The 16,226-nt window shown below is 34.9% G+C and overlaps 1 protein-coding gene across 1 annotated transcript in view; it reads left to right on the forward strand.

Moving 5' to 3' along the window:
• The window catches only part of LOC145292704 (docking protein 4-like), a 63,307-nt gene that overhangs the window by 24,340 nt on the left and 22,741 nt on the right, over positions 1–16,226 (forward strand). The gene's annotated exons all lie outside the window — the stretch shown is intronic.

A 16,226-nucleotide genomic window follows, 5' to 3' on the forward strand; every position in this document is an offset into this window, starting at 1 on the left:
AGTTTAGAGCTAAAGAATACTTTTAGATATTATTCATCTTGGGCAACGCTGACCATGAAAATACCAACTTTGTGGGTATTTGTTTTGTCGTTTTTTTTTTTTTTTAGTTTTAGCCAGACATGCAAATATATGCTCATACAGACATACATACAGAGAACTGCCTTTTATATAAAAGATTGTATTCTTTTTAAATTGTATAATACAGTAGTTGTCAAGTATCTATTTTGAATTAATTGACTCCTTTTATCTTAATTAAATCTCTTCCCCTCCCTCTCTCTCTCTCTCTCTCTCCATACCATATCCCATCATCTCTTGACCTAAACTTCCATTCTTATAACCTCATTATGATTTATTCCTCATTGCGTCCTCTCTATTCTCAGGTGCATCATCCTCCTCGGCTGAAACTAATATTGACTTTTCTCTTAAATTCATTTTAATTTCTGACCACATCACAAATTTACACTGGGCCATAACTAGAGCTATGACAACGGAATATTCTTATCATTGTTTTAACTCTCACGTATATATCCGACACAGTTAGACACAGTTAATCAACCGAGAACAACATCATTCTATATAAAAGCATAAAAGCAGATAAGATATCAACGGATACACACTTGAGAGTAAAGCAATAAAAAGAATATGCTGTTGTCCTAGCCCTAATCATAACACTAAGAACAATTTTTTTTAATGCACATGTAAAGTAAACGCCTACCATACCTCCTCTCTCAACTACCAACCGCCACCATCATCCTGGGTTGTTTGTCATTGTTAGAGGAAATAGTTTTACAAGTTTGATGTAACTGATTATATAAAATGCCGACATTATTCGTTTTTACTTAGTCATTCAGGTTTTTTCCCATCTGATAAAACCCACAAATGGAACATTTGCGAATCGAGTTTCATCTTTTTAATAAAAACAATTCTTCTTGGAAGATAAAACGTGATTCACAAATATTTGCATACCGCACTCTTTGTACAAACGGAATGAACTCTATATCCTTTTAAATAGAATTTTATAGAAACAGACATTATGATGAGCCCTTTTAATTGGTTATCTTCTGTATACTAGCTGACCAATGTCCTTGCGTTGCCCGGGGAAATAGATTAACTTAATAAATTCCATGCCCAACTTTTAACTATTATTTGCTTTTTATGATTATCTGGTGCAAACGAAAACCACACAATGTTAAAAGCAAATCTTGAGGTGAAGCAACTGCTCATCTTGAGACTGCTTACTTTTTGCTCGTTAATTTCTTTTTCCGGAATCAACTGCTCTAATTCAGGCTGTGAAACTGGAAATATGTACCAGTGTAAAGAAAAGTTACTGATGGAAGTGGATATAATAAAGAAATGAAAGGTGCTATTCGTTCCTATTGAAACTGTAGTACAAAAAAAAAATCAAAGTTATGTATATGACTAGCAGAGAGACTCAATGTTACCTGAAATTGAACGGGGATCGACCAGTGTTTCACATTTCCAATACTTTTATTGTCATCAAAATTGGTGAAATAGCCCATTTTTCAACTAAATTGATTGATTGCCTGCTCTAGTAGAGGACCCACAGGAGGCAGCTTCACCAGCCTCCCCACAGTAACTTAGTCCACAATAGATTGTAGTCTACATTGAATTGTGGAGAACCTGCTGTTGATTTTATAACATTTTTATATAATGGCTTGAATTAAAATGCAAAAGTTGAGTATCATGGTTCAATTGTGCTCTACATAGAAACATTAATTTTGAACACACACCTGTCTTATCAAAGAACCTACTGCTGATTTTATATACTGAACCCTTCTAGTTGTGCATCATGTGATGCTAATTTTGGTCAGTATTGGACTGTTCCTTCTTTAATCAGATTTTTTTAGATTATCAATTTTCGATACTTATCGGAGGCATTCTGATACAAAGACCTATCTAAGAACATTTCCAAACACATAAGGAATATTTGTGTGAAATTTAAAAAAAAAAATCGGCCCCACCGTTTCGGAGTCTATAGAAAATAAACAAGCACACACACAGTGCATTTTATATATTAGTCGATATATAATTCATGTATACACTGATAATATAAGGTGATATAATATATTGTACATAGATTTTCAGTATTTACTTCAAAAATACTCAATACATGAGTAGTGCTTAGTAAAGTATGAAAGATATATTAATGGTCACTTAAGCTACAGAAACGTCTGTTTAGCCTGACGATTCCCTGCAGGGATGAAATGCGGACGCCTCTGTATAACTTAATTGCCATTTGTATACTTATATATAGGCTGATTCCCCAGAGTTCTAAGAATTTGCTGCCCTATTTACCTCACAATAAAGAAATTTACATTGAGAACACTTGAAATGCTTTAAAATATCCTCAATTTTGCTATCACAATGCTAAACGCAATGTCTTTAATATCAAAGACTGACTAACATAACAAAAATTTCCCCTCAAAACGGCACAACCAGCACAGATAACGCACCACAACGATACTATATCTATATCCTTACAAAAGCAATTAAAATCGGACATAAGAATAGTGACCTCAACTTTTAAAACTATTAAAGGTTTACTCAACACCAAACTCCATCTCCACCTCTTTTTTTCTCTAGCCCACATTTACAAAATAAAATTTGGCTTGTGTCCAATGTTTTATATCAACGAAACTAACAGAAATATAAAATCCTACATTTACAAATACAAACAAGACCACAAACGCAACAATCCCACTAACACACTAGTCACGCACAGGAACATTTTATCCACAATTTTGACTTTAAAAACAGCACCGTCCTCAAAACCGAACCCTATCTCCCATACTGCAAATGCATAAAAAATGTTGTAACCTTTCCATCATCACTATATGATGTAAAGCTTAGACTTGGATATTATTCCTTAACAAAACATCTTGATAAAATCTCATTCAAATAATGCAGTATACTTCTCCACTGTATAACAAACTCCGACCCAGTTAAAGCACCACTTATTTTTTTTTACTGCATTTTATCCATCCATTTTCTTTTTTTTTTTCATTCTTTTCTTTCATCACCTTTCCCATTCCAACGTATTTGTCGCACACACTGCACATATTTTTTTACAAATAGATATTCACCTGCCATCCTGTTTGTCTTTTCCCTAAGCTTTGCTGTTATTCAATACATTTAAAATCTTCACTTTTTCTGAAGACCATCGTTGATCCAGACGAAAATGGTAACTCTCTCATTTAGATGATTTCCTTGTGTGTTTGTTTTTCCTTTTGTCTTTTAATTACATCTTGTCTCCACAGCATTTCATTTTATATATCGTGTATTCTATTCTCATGGTGGCTGTCTACTTGGTTTCGAGTGTGATCACATTTTAGAGAAACGTTTCAGACTGCATACTCACTGTAAAGTAACCTGCATGTGTACTTGTGTGGCAAGGGTTGCATAATCACCAACCATTCCTCTCCTGAACCAGCACGGCTTGATTCTGATGGCAAGGAGAAATCCGGGATGACTGGAAACCATGCCAAAATAAGTGGAGATCAAATACAACACTTGGTATTACCAAATGGTCACCCATTTTAGTACTGACCAGGCTTAACTTTGGTGATCTAATGGGAACTGGTGTGTTTATTTTTTATTTTTTTTATTTTTTTTTATTACATTTTCACCCCAAACAAGGCAAATTGCCACTTTGGTGTAGGGGCTACTATCAGGGGCAACAACTACTGGGGTGCTATGTAGGGATTTGGGCAGCAAGATGTCGGTTCACGTTACACTTGAACTTCTGCACGTCAGTACTGTTGGGGAAGCAGAGACCTGGAATGGAATTCCAAAGTCCAGCGGTTCTGGGGAAGAAACTATTGGAGTAGAAAGATCTTTTACATCTAGGGATCTCTACAGTGTGGGGGTGGGATTTATGTGGTCATTCTTATATATAAAGTGTACCTACTCAGCATTGCCTGGATTGCAGTGAAGCTATTTTCATTTTTATTTGTAAACTTTTTTAAATTAGGGTAGACAACTATTATTTTCAATTTAAAATGAGTTATCCACACTTGCTTATTTATTTTTTTTTTCTGTGATTTTTCTTTTTTTGAAAAATAAAAAAGATCCATATTAGCAGTCATTTTTGTTGAACTAGGTAATTTAAAAAAAAAAAAATTGGAATTAAATACAAGGTGCCTTAGTTTCCACACATTTTTCATATGGACACTTTTATTGACAGTATACACATAAAACTCTAGTCTCCTTTGAAGTAATCCCCTCTGGCTGCAATGCACTTGTACCGTTTCAACAACTTCTGGAAGGCCCGATGGAAGTCCTCTTTTGTGAGTGTGTCAATGACCCTCGTCACAACCTCGTTCATCTCCTCAATTGTTTTATGACAGCCTCTAAGGTTTTCCTTGAACTTAGGGAATAACCAAAAGTCACAGGGGGCAAGGTCTGGACTATAAGAAGGGTGAGGAACTGTCTTGATGCCCATCTTGGTCAAGTAGTAGACTGGTGCATTCTTCATGCAAATCTTTCTCATTTTCAGTTCCTCACGAATAATTGTGTTTACAGTTCCCACACTGACATCAAACTGCATTTATTGTCTCTATAGATACATGACAGTCCTTATTCATGAAATTCTTTATTTGGCCAATCAACTCTGTTGTTCTGACTTCCTTACTACTCTCATACTCTATCATTAGGGCTATGACAACAGCATATTCTTTTCATTGTTTTGACTCTCGAGTATATATCCGACAGTTAATCAACTGAGAACCACATCACTCTATATAAAAGCATATAAGATATCAATGGATACACATTTGAGGGTCAAAATAATGAAGTGAATGTGCTGTTGTCCTAGCCCTACTCATCATCCCTCACAGATTCCCTGCTTTCCTTGAATCTCTTATGCCACTCAAAAACTGATGACCGATTCATGCAAGATGATCTAAAAACAGTCTGAAGTATTCTATAAATTTCTGTGGCATTTTTTCCAAATTTAAAACAGAATTTTATTGCCATATCATTCTTCTTAAAAGTCCTCGTATCCAGATTGCATTTTTGAAATTCGCCAGCTTTTGTAGGGTGTATTCTCATTCCTGCTGTAGCTGTTCATATGAACCTGAAATCATAAAAATTAGCCAATCATTTCATTTGTGGCTATTAAAAGTTTGGAAACATATTTAAGACATTTGTGTGTGTATACACACGCAAATATGATAATTTGTGGCTATCAAATTCCAACAAATTATGCTAATTACTTTATATATAATTATAAAAGTGAAATTGTGTGTGTGCCTGTGTGTACATTTCCCTACCAAACTACTCTGTCAATTTTCAGTCTACATACAGTATTGTTGTCATATTTGGGCTGGTGCATCTGCTACTAGTCTTTCGCTCCTGGACAAGGTCCAAAAGAGTCGCCAACCTGATAGGTCCTGAACTGTCATCTAAGCTTCAGCCTCTGTCCCATTGACGAAATGTTGCATCTCTCTGCCTGTTCTACAAGTACTTTAACGATGAATACTCTGACGAACTGCAAGCACTTGTACCCCCTCGATGTAAATACCCCCGACAAGCAGTTAAATCCCACCCTTTCACAGTAGAGATCCCGCGATGTAAGAGAGCCTTCTACTCCAGTAGTTTCTTCCCCAGAACCGCTAGACTTTGGAACTCCCATCCAGGACCCTGCTTCCGCAACTGTACTGATATGTAGAAATTCAAGTGTAACGTGAACAGACATCTTGCTGCCCAACTCCCTAAATAGTACTCCTGTAGCTTATGTTCCTGATAGTAGCCCCTACATCAAAGTGGCGATGTACCTTGTTTGGGGTGAAAATGTTATAAAAAAAGCGTGGGGGGTATTGAGATTTGGGAAAATCTTTTTAATCGGTGTTCAGACAGAAATTTGGCTGTCAAGGGGTCAAAGTTCAATGATTTGACCTTTGAAAACTCTACCAAACTCCTTTGCCAAATTTTGAGTCTAAACACTTGAAATTTTAGATGTAGGTTACTTGGACATGGATCAACCTTTTTAATTTGATTTGAGCCCAAAACAAATGTTAGGGGTCAAAATTAGGGTCAAAGTTAAAAAAAAACATTTGACCTCTGTGGTCTCTACAAAGTTACTCAGCCAATTTTTGGTCTAAACATTTGAAATTTTACATAAAGTGTATTCAGACATGGGGGCAAACTTTTTAATCGGTTTTTGGCCAAAAATTTGGCTGCCAAGGGGTCAAAGTTCAAAAGATTTTACCTTAATGGTCTTTAGCAAACTATTCAGCTAATTTGGGGTCTAAACATTTGAAATTTTACATAAACGGTATTCAGACATGCAGCAAGCTTTTTAATCAGATTTTAGGTAAAAATTTGACTGCCAAGAGGTCAAAGTTGAAAGAGTTGACCTTTGCAGACTCTACCAAATTCCACTGCCAATTTTGGGTCTGAACCCTTGAAATTTTAGATGTAGGTTACCTGGACATGAGTCAAACTTTTTAATATATATACACACACATATGCACATAAAGTTATGAACAGAACATAGGGCCCAAGCAAAGCAGGGCTGAACTGCTAGTTTAAAATATATATGGAGGAGCAAATTTTACTAAAGTTTTTTTTTTGTGAATCAATGTTTTCATGTTTATCTATCCACCTGAAAAAAGTCAAGTTTGTACTAATTTTTCGAATAAAAAGTGGAAATTGCTAACAGGAATTGAACGTGCAAAGGCAATTAAGCCAATCCACCTTAAACTTGAATGAACTTTCTTCCCTTTTCTCGTATGAATATTATTTACTTGCCTCCCCGCGAGGACTTGGTATGACACAAGATATTTTAATGTGGGATAGGGGAAGTATGGTCATTATTGAGCACCATGAGGGTGCACATGACTTTGTGTTTTAGTGGATGACATCACAAACAAGCAAATAGTTTTTGTCGTGTATAAATATCAGGTTGGTGCAAAAGATTTTGCCAATTTAAAATTTCTTCTTGGAAATGAAAAACTACTTTTGAAAATTTTTATTCATAACGTCATTTGCTTTGAGAGCAAATGACGTTATGAATAAAAATAAAATTCAGGTGATGAGCAATAAAACTAACCCTTCTTCAAAGAAAGAAGATAAAATCTAGGAGAGTAGATCTAGGACTGAGTGGAACAATAATTTAGCTCAACAAAAGCAAGGCTACTATTGGAATGATTGTATGAACCTTTACCCAAGTTGTAACCGTGCTGCTGATGCTGGCAACAGCTGCATAAAGATATGCAAATGACCAAGCTGGCTGTGTGAAGTGACGTCACAGCAGAGATAAAAGGATACGTGTTTAGAGAAGTGGTGTTAGAGGCGTGACAAGAGAAGCACGTGTTTGAAACTGAGGCCAGTGTTCGGAGAAGCAGCAGTATTCGAGTGGTGTTCAAGGCGTGATGAGAGAAGCATGTGTTCAAGACACATCGGGAACGTCACAGCAGGAACAAAAAGTCACATGCGGCCGGAGAAGGAGGAATGAACTGTTTAAACATTTAGAAAAAAATGCGTTGTTGGAAATATCAGATATAAAGGCTTTACAAAAACAAAAAAAGTTTAGTTTTTTCCTTTCTTCTGTTTCCTTGCGATTGAGTTTACATGTTAGGTTTGTTAAAATGTAACACCATAAAAAAGGGGAAGTGTACAACGTTACAAAGCTAGGCCAAGTAAAAAAAATCTGTTTAAAAAACAAAAACAAAGTACAAATAATATACAAAACATTAGGACATTTTGAATGTGAAACTAAATTTATGCTCTACATATTTGAAGAGTCTAGAATATATAAATAGAAAAAGTCAGTAAATTTTTCCAGTAAAAAAAAAAAAAAAAAGCTTTATTATTTATTTATTTATTTTTTAAACCAAGGGATGGTCAGATTATCTTTGTTAAAATCTATTAACTTACACTTCGTGACTTATTTTTTTATCTACTCATTTGTTTTAGAAAACAAAAAGGTAAAATCCATTGAAGACATTAGAGATTTTTCAATGATAAAAATGAAATGTTTTACTTGATTAAAAACCGGTTTTCAAGGTTATGTTTTTATTTATTTTACTTCAATTGCTGAAATACCACACTTTTGTTAATTCGAAAAAAAAAGAAAAAGAAAAAATACAAACTTGTTGCTGTGCTGTTGACGAGTCCTGTTTCTTTTGTTGTCTAGAAGTTGCTTTTCAGGTGGAGGGCAGAGTTTATGGCCACTTACAACAGTCCTTGATTTTTTTTTTTTTTTTCCAATAAAACTTTGATTCTATATACAAACGTGCCTATACATGGATCAACAAACTAAACACTTACCTAAGGCACTTTAAAACCCTAAGATTGGTTATTTATCCCCCTTCCACGGCGAGAAGATTATACACAAGGTTGGGAAAGTCTGATTTGAAAAACCGGTACTCTAGAGAAAGAGCACTCTGGACAGACAAAAATTTCCTAGGCAGCCCTTTCGGTATTCCTGAGAAGGTGTGCCTCAAGCGATTAGTAATAAACTAATCCCTTTTCACATAGCCATAAGGTAAAGCCTGGGAAGGTTGACCTCCTAGAACGGTGCAGGATCATACCTCGAATTGACAGAAACAAGATCATGTCAGCCGTAGCACAACTTAAAATGAGTTTGGCATGAAATAGCCACTCTGGAAGCCAGTAGCAAAAAATTGGTAACAGAATTTCAATAAAATCAGGAGGTAGTGATGGTGATTTAGTGAATATTGATGTGGACTAACAACTCAGCATGTCATATTCAAATCTTGTCAGATCCATAACACCACTTTAGTAATCTTTGTATAGAAGTACATAATTTAAAAAGGACTTTCAAACAAGTTTAAAAAACAAAAAAAATTTAATATGCATAAGGAAACAATGAAGAAATATTTATTATCTTGTCTCTTATCTCTAGAGACAATAAATATGCTCTCGAAGGAAAGAAGTAAAAGTTGTAGAATCATTAACTGCGCTTCTGACCCAGTGTTGCTTAAGTTCAGTGGTGGAGAAAATTACAGGATCCAAAAGCAGTGCCGAAGTGAGTGAAGAAACCAAGATATGAAGCTAATCATTTAACATAGGTAAACAGATTCGGTTTTCTATGAGGAAACGCTGGTGCTACCAGATCAGGCTGTCTACTGACTTCCTGAGATGAAACGCACCTACATAGATGTCTTTGTTTTTTTATTCCCTTTTGCAAAACTTAGTCATGTTCTGCGAAAACAAAAACAAAAACAACATTCTCCTCCCCCTCCCCTCCCTCGTTTTCTTTTTCCTTCACCTCCTCACCTTTTTTTTTTTTTTTTTTTTTTTTTTTTTTTGCCTAGTTGGTAGGGCGATAGAACATACCAACTGCCCCCCTGCAGAGGGTAAAAATCCTTCAATGGGACCACCAGTTGACCGTTGGTGGCAACCCGTAATGCATTAAGAACGGGATCCTGGTGGTTGAGTGGAACATGCCTAGGAAATAATAACATGATACTACAACACACCACTTTGGCCCTTACTAGGCTAGACGGGAGGTTGGATAGGCCCGATCCAATCAATCGGTTGGTCATGACAAGCACTAATTCAGACAATCCAAACAAAAACACACTAACACTCAACATAAACAATAAACTGAATTAATAAGCGATGGCTGAAGGGTCAATCAAGCTGGGAAAAAGGTAACCATCAGGAATAATAAAAATACAGGGAAATCCCATACTTGGGTGGGCATAACCATATATTGTGAATGCTTGGAAACCTCCCCATGTTTGAGTATACCAGCTATGTAGCCCTGGAGAACCGAGGCGAATGGGATTTACCCCCTCATAGTTCTTCCCCATAAGGGGCTCCGAGGAGGGTGGGGAGCATGGCTGATGAATTTTTCAAAAATTATTATGAATACCAAAAAATCCAAGAGACCACACACAGAAATTGACTCTGACAGCGACAATGAAGATACAAACTTTCCAAGATTCATCGTGCTAGAAGCAACGTCTAATATACCGTTAACTAAAATGTCACCCTTCATTATCCAAAAGGTAATATCAAGCAAAATAACACCTAAAAATGTCAAAAAATTAAGGAATGGTACCATATTGGTAGAAGTACTAAATAAAAAACAGGCCAAAACTCTACTTCAACTACAAAAATTGCATGAAACAAACATCAAAGCTTATCCACACCAAACACTAAACTACTCCAAAGGAGTCATAAAAAACCAGGAAATCTCCGTCTGCACAACAGAAGAAATCAAAACAGAACTAAAAAACCAAGGGGTCACAGATGTAAAAAGAATCACATTTAAAAAAAAAGGAGAGGTAATATATACAAACACTTATATATTAACATTCAATTATCCTCAAATACCAGAGACCATCAATATAGGTTATGAAAGAACGAAAATAGAACAATACATCCCAAAACCTTTACAATGCTACAACTGCCAAAAGTTTGGACATAATAAAGACCAATGTCTAAGATTCTTCACATGTGGAAACTGCAGTGAAAAAAACCCAGACCACGATGAAGAAGACTGTCCAAATAAAACCAAATGCACAAACTGTCAAGAAGAGCACCACTCTCACTCAAAACAGTGCAAAATATATAATCAAGAGAAGGAAATAATAACAATCAAATATCAAAAAAATATAACCTTCCAAGAAGCCCGCAAAGAAGTCACAAATCGCACCAAAAACTCATATGCCACAATAACCCAACAAGCAAACAAAATGTACAACTACAATGAACTAAACCTTGCTCCAGAAATTGCAAACCTAGCAAAAGAACTAAAGAACATACTTGAAGAATTAAAATCTTTTTTATCAGAACTGAAAATAAACTCCAACAGCCAAATAAAAGTCAGAAACGAACAACCCAGTATAAAAGAAAACGAAACAAAGGAAATCAGAAAAACTTCCATCAATATTGAGGAATCAATCCCTAAAGAAATGAAACCTCCTCAATTATCAAAACGTGAAAGATCCAAGTCACAAACAAGGACAAAAACAGATGTTAAAAATAAACACACAACAACAGAAAAAATGGAAATAGAACAGAACAACAAAAAAACTACCCCCCAAAAACAAAATGACAAACAAAAAACAGAATTAGTATTAATTGAAAATGAAAATAAATTTGAACTAGTTGAAACTGATAGCCAAAAAAGACAGTCAAGACAAAGTAAATCTAAAAGTCCCAGACCAAAACCCAAAAAAAGCCTCTCACCAGAAACAAGAAACAGACCATCCACTTCCAAAAGAAACACCCAAACTAACATCGAAACTATGGACGTAGACATAAACACCAACAGTCCAAAACCAAAAGAAAATATAAACCATGACTAACAAAATCCTACAGTGGAACATAAGAGGATTAAAAATTAATATCGAAGAAATGCAAATACTTATCAAATCCTTATGTCCTGCAATAATTTGCCTACAGGAAACACACTTAAAAGAAAATGACAAAATTAACATAAAACACTACTCAATATACAACCACATAAACAAATTATCATGCAAAGCCACCGGTGGATCATCAATACTGATAAACGAAAACATTCCACACAGCAAAGTGAACTTAAAAACAAATATGCAAGCTGTTGCAATAACTGCAACACTACACAAAACAATAACCCTATGCTCACTCTATATACCACCAAATGAAACAATAAACGAAACTGAATTAAACAATATAATCAAACAACTACCTAAACCTTTTCTACTGTTGGGAGACTTCAATAGTCATAATATATGGTGGGGCAGTAAAAAAAACAACAAAAGAGGCCAAACCATAGAAAAAATAATTAACCAAAACGATCTATGCCTACTCAACAACAAAGAGAATACATATATGCACCCACCAACGGGAACCCTATCAGCAATCGATATAACACTATGTGACCCAACTATATACATGGATTATAGCTGGAGAACACATAAGGATGCATGCGGAAGTGACCACTTTCCAATCATAATAGAAAACGAGAATCCCAAGCCAGAAGACAAAACACCCCGCTGGAATTTACAAAAGGCAAATTGGGAAAATTTCCAAAATACATGTCAATACAGATTAATACCTGAAGCGAATCCTGACTTAGAACACATCACATATTTCAGCAACACCCTACTCACAATAGCCGAGGAGAACATACCAAAAAGTTCCACTACTACAAAATATAACAAACCCTGGTACAATAAAGAATGCAAAGAAGCTATAAGAGCCAGACGTGCAAACCTAAGGAAATTTAAAAACAGTCCAACGAAAGAAAATTTGGACACCTATAAAAACAGCAAAGCCAAAGCACGGAAAACTATCAAAGAATCAAAACGGAACTCGTGGAAAGATTATGTAACAAAAATTAATCAAAACACAAAACCCAAAAAAGTATGGGAGATGGTCAGAAAAATAGCAGGAAAAAATACAAAGAACCCTATTAAACACCTTATATGCGACAACACAAAGATTACCGACAAACAAAATATCGCAAATAAATTAGCAGAACAATTCTCAATGAACTCATCATCAAAAAACCAAAATAAAAAATTCCAAGCTATAAAGAAAAATGAAGAAAAAATAAAAATAAACTTCAAATCAAAAAATGAAGAAAACTACAATCAATTATTCAACAGTGCAGAACTAGAGGAGGCAATAAACAAATCTCCCGATACAGCAGTCGGCCCCGACGAGATCCATTATCAATTCCTCAAAAAACTACCAAAACCATCACTGGACTACTTATTACAAATTTACAATGAGATATGGATAACTAACAACATTCCAAAAAACTGGAAGCAGGCAACAGTAATCCCAATACCCAAACCAAAAAAAGACCATACAAACCCAACAAACTACCGACCCATTGCACTAACTAGTTGTTTGTGCAAAACTTTTGAAAGAATGATTAACGAAAGATTAAATTGGTACTTGGAAAGCAAAAATCTAATTACAGAAAGCCAGTCGGGTTTCAGGAAAAATAGAAGCCCCACCGATCACTTAATAAAACTGGAAACACGCATAAGAGAAGCATTTGCAAAAAAAGAACATCTAATAGCAATTTTTTTTGACATGCAAAAGGCGTATGACACCGCTTGGAAATACGGAATCCAAAAAGACCTGTATGAACTAGGACTTAGGGGTAGAATGCCAGAAATTATCAGAAATTTCTTAACAAATAGAAACTTCCAAGTACGGATGGACAACACTTATTCAGTCCAAAAAGATCAAGAAATGGGGGTCCCCCAAGGCAGTATCCTGTCTGTCACCCTCTTCAACATTAAAATAAACAATATCATAAAAAACATAGACCCAGGAATTGAAAATGCCCTATACGTGGACGACCTACTTATATACTACCAATCTAAATATATACAAACAGCCGAACGCAAACTACAACTCTGTCTGAATAAAATAAACAAATGGGCCATAGAAAATGGATTTACATTCTCAGAGGAAAAAACTAAATGCATCCACTTTTGCAAATTACGAAAATTCCACCACGACCCCAACCTGAAACTGGATAACAAGAACATCCCACTTACCGACCAACATAAATATTTAGGTATTATATTTGATAAAAAATTGAACTTTATACCGCATATAAAATATTTAAAAGCAAAATGCCAAAAGACAATGCAATTGATCAAAGTCCTAGCACACACCGATTGGGGTGCAGACAAAGTCACATTATTAAAATTATACCAAACTCTAATCAGATCTAAAATGGACTATGGATGCTTCATCTATGGAGCAGCAAGGAAGTCCTACATAAAAGAACTAAATACAATCCACCATCAAGGATTAAGATTAGCCTTGGGAGCATTTAGAACCTCTCCAGTAGAAAGCCTCTATATAGAGGCCCACGAGCCTCCACTGATTCTAAGACGACAGAAGTTAGCGCTACAATATTACCTAAAGCTGGTATCAAGTCCAACAAATCCTGCATATCAATGTACCCTTCACCCACAATACACACATCTCTTCAACAAGAAAGAAGATATCAAGCCCTACAGCCTCCGGATAAAAAACCTTCTCACAGAAGCCCAAATGGACATTACAAAAATACATAAATATAACAAATCAAAAACTCCACCCTGGATGATCAAACAACCACACATAATATTAAAATTAAATAAATATCCCAAAACGAAAACCCACCCATCAACCTTCCATGAAGAACTACTTATCATCCAGAATACATACAAAGAATATACACAAATTTACACTGACGGATCAAAAGATGGAGATAAAGTAGGATGCGCAGCCATCCACAAAAAAATAAAACTAAAGAAAAGGCTCCCAAACGAATCTTCTATTTTCAGCGCAGAAGCAACAGCCATAGATTTGGCACTGAATATAATAACCAATGATGACCATCAAAAATATATCATATTTACTGACTCACTTTCAATACTCATATCTCTAAAAGAAAAAAAAATGACAAACCCACTTATTACAAAATTGCTAAACAAAATAGATGCCATAACCATGAAAAAAAACATTATCTTTTGCTGGATACCAAGCCATATCGGCATATACATGAATGAACAAGCAGATAAGGCAGCAAAGGAAACTCTGCAACAAAACCACATAAGTGGAAAAATCCCCTATACAGACCTAAAGACTAAAATAAACACATTTTTGAAGAGAAAATGGCAAGAAAACTGGAGCTCATGCACCAAAAACAAACTATTCCAAATAACACCAAATATTGGAACGAGAGACACCAAAAAGTTAACAAGAAAGGAAGAGGTAGTAATGACCAGACTGCGAATAGGTCACACTCACATCACCCACTCACATCTACTAAAAGGGGAGGAGACACCAAACTGTATAACGTGTCAAGAACCCTACACAATACACCATATACTGACAAACTGCATTGACCTTGAACAAATCCGAACAAAGTATTACCAAGAAAAAAATCTGAAAACAATATTAAACAAGATTGATCCCCAAAAAATTATCAATTTTCTGAAAGAAACTAAAATATACTCAAAAATATAAGGAAAGACCCCCCCCCCCACAAAAAAAAAAAAAAAAACCTTAAGAAGAACAAACCAATATTTAACACAACATAACGAACCTTTCGGCATTAAATGACCCCAAAGTGGTTGATATGCCGTAAAACAAAACAAACAAACAAACAAACTATGAGGAAACGCTGTTTCTTAACTGAAGTAGTAATCATTAAATAACAATCCTAAAATGCATCTACAAAAACAGTCTTGTATTTTCGCAAAGCACTTTCCATTTTAAATTTTAGACAAGATATTTTTCATAGCTATTTTGTTCTTATAGAAGCATCAACAGCAGCAAATGTTTCTAAGTATTGACTCTTGATTGGACAAAAGCTCCAATTAGCAACTTGTTTCAACCAATCACAGATGCAAGAATATTATTCACCCCTGCATCTTGCTTGTATATATATCTATACTCCTATAAATTTGGAGTTTTTTTGTATTGATATTTAAAAAGAAAATACAACTAATATATGGGTCGTTAAATTGCATTCATCTGCAAAAGATTTAGCTAATTTGCATATTCTTTTAAACATTCATATTAATTTCCTATTAGGTTTCTTTTTCGGTTTTCTTATGGGATAATCATCTTTAGTGAACTAATACATGTAATTATATTCATGCAGATATTCTACATAATTTATACTTGCGTAATATTTGCATAAAAAGGTTATAGTAAACACAAACCTCTTTCTATATATGTTTAAAAATTTTTGCCTACCACAAACTCCTCTGTCAGTTTTTGGTCTAGACATGAAACTTATTATATAGGGTATTCGAACCATAGAAAACTTTATATTTGGGTTTTAGCCAGGGAAAATTGGTGCAAAAGTGAAAATTAAAAGAAATGAAATTTGCCAGGTGATGGTTGAATGACGGCATTACGAATATGCATGCTATTGGTTCATGTTTTAATTTTTAGCCTTGCAGCAAGCATGTTTTCATAGCTTAGGCATTAACATCAAAGGAAAAAGTAAATCGTAAGGTAAACGTTTTGGTTTCAATTCTTGGTGGTGGCACACAAGTCATTTTTTTTTTTTTTTTTTTTTAATTTAAAATTTTTTTTTTTTTTTTTTTTTAAATCATTACTATATATTGGGTCCTATATAATAAATACGAAATCTGCATTAATCAAAATATCATATTTAAGCATATTTTACGATTGGGCAATGCCGGACAGCCTCTGTGTGTGTGTGTGTGTGTGTGTGTGTGTGTGTGTGTGTGTGTGTGTGTATATATATATAT

This window comes from Euprymna scolopes, chromosome 2 (genome assembly GCF_053919585.1).
Source record: "Euprymna scolopes isolate OS-2025 chromosome 2, ASM5391958v1, whole genome shotgun sequence".
NCBI lineage: Eukaryota > Metazoa > Mollusca > Cephalopoda > Sepiida > Sepiolidae > Euprymna > Euprymna scolopes.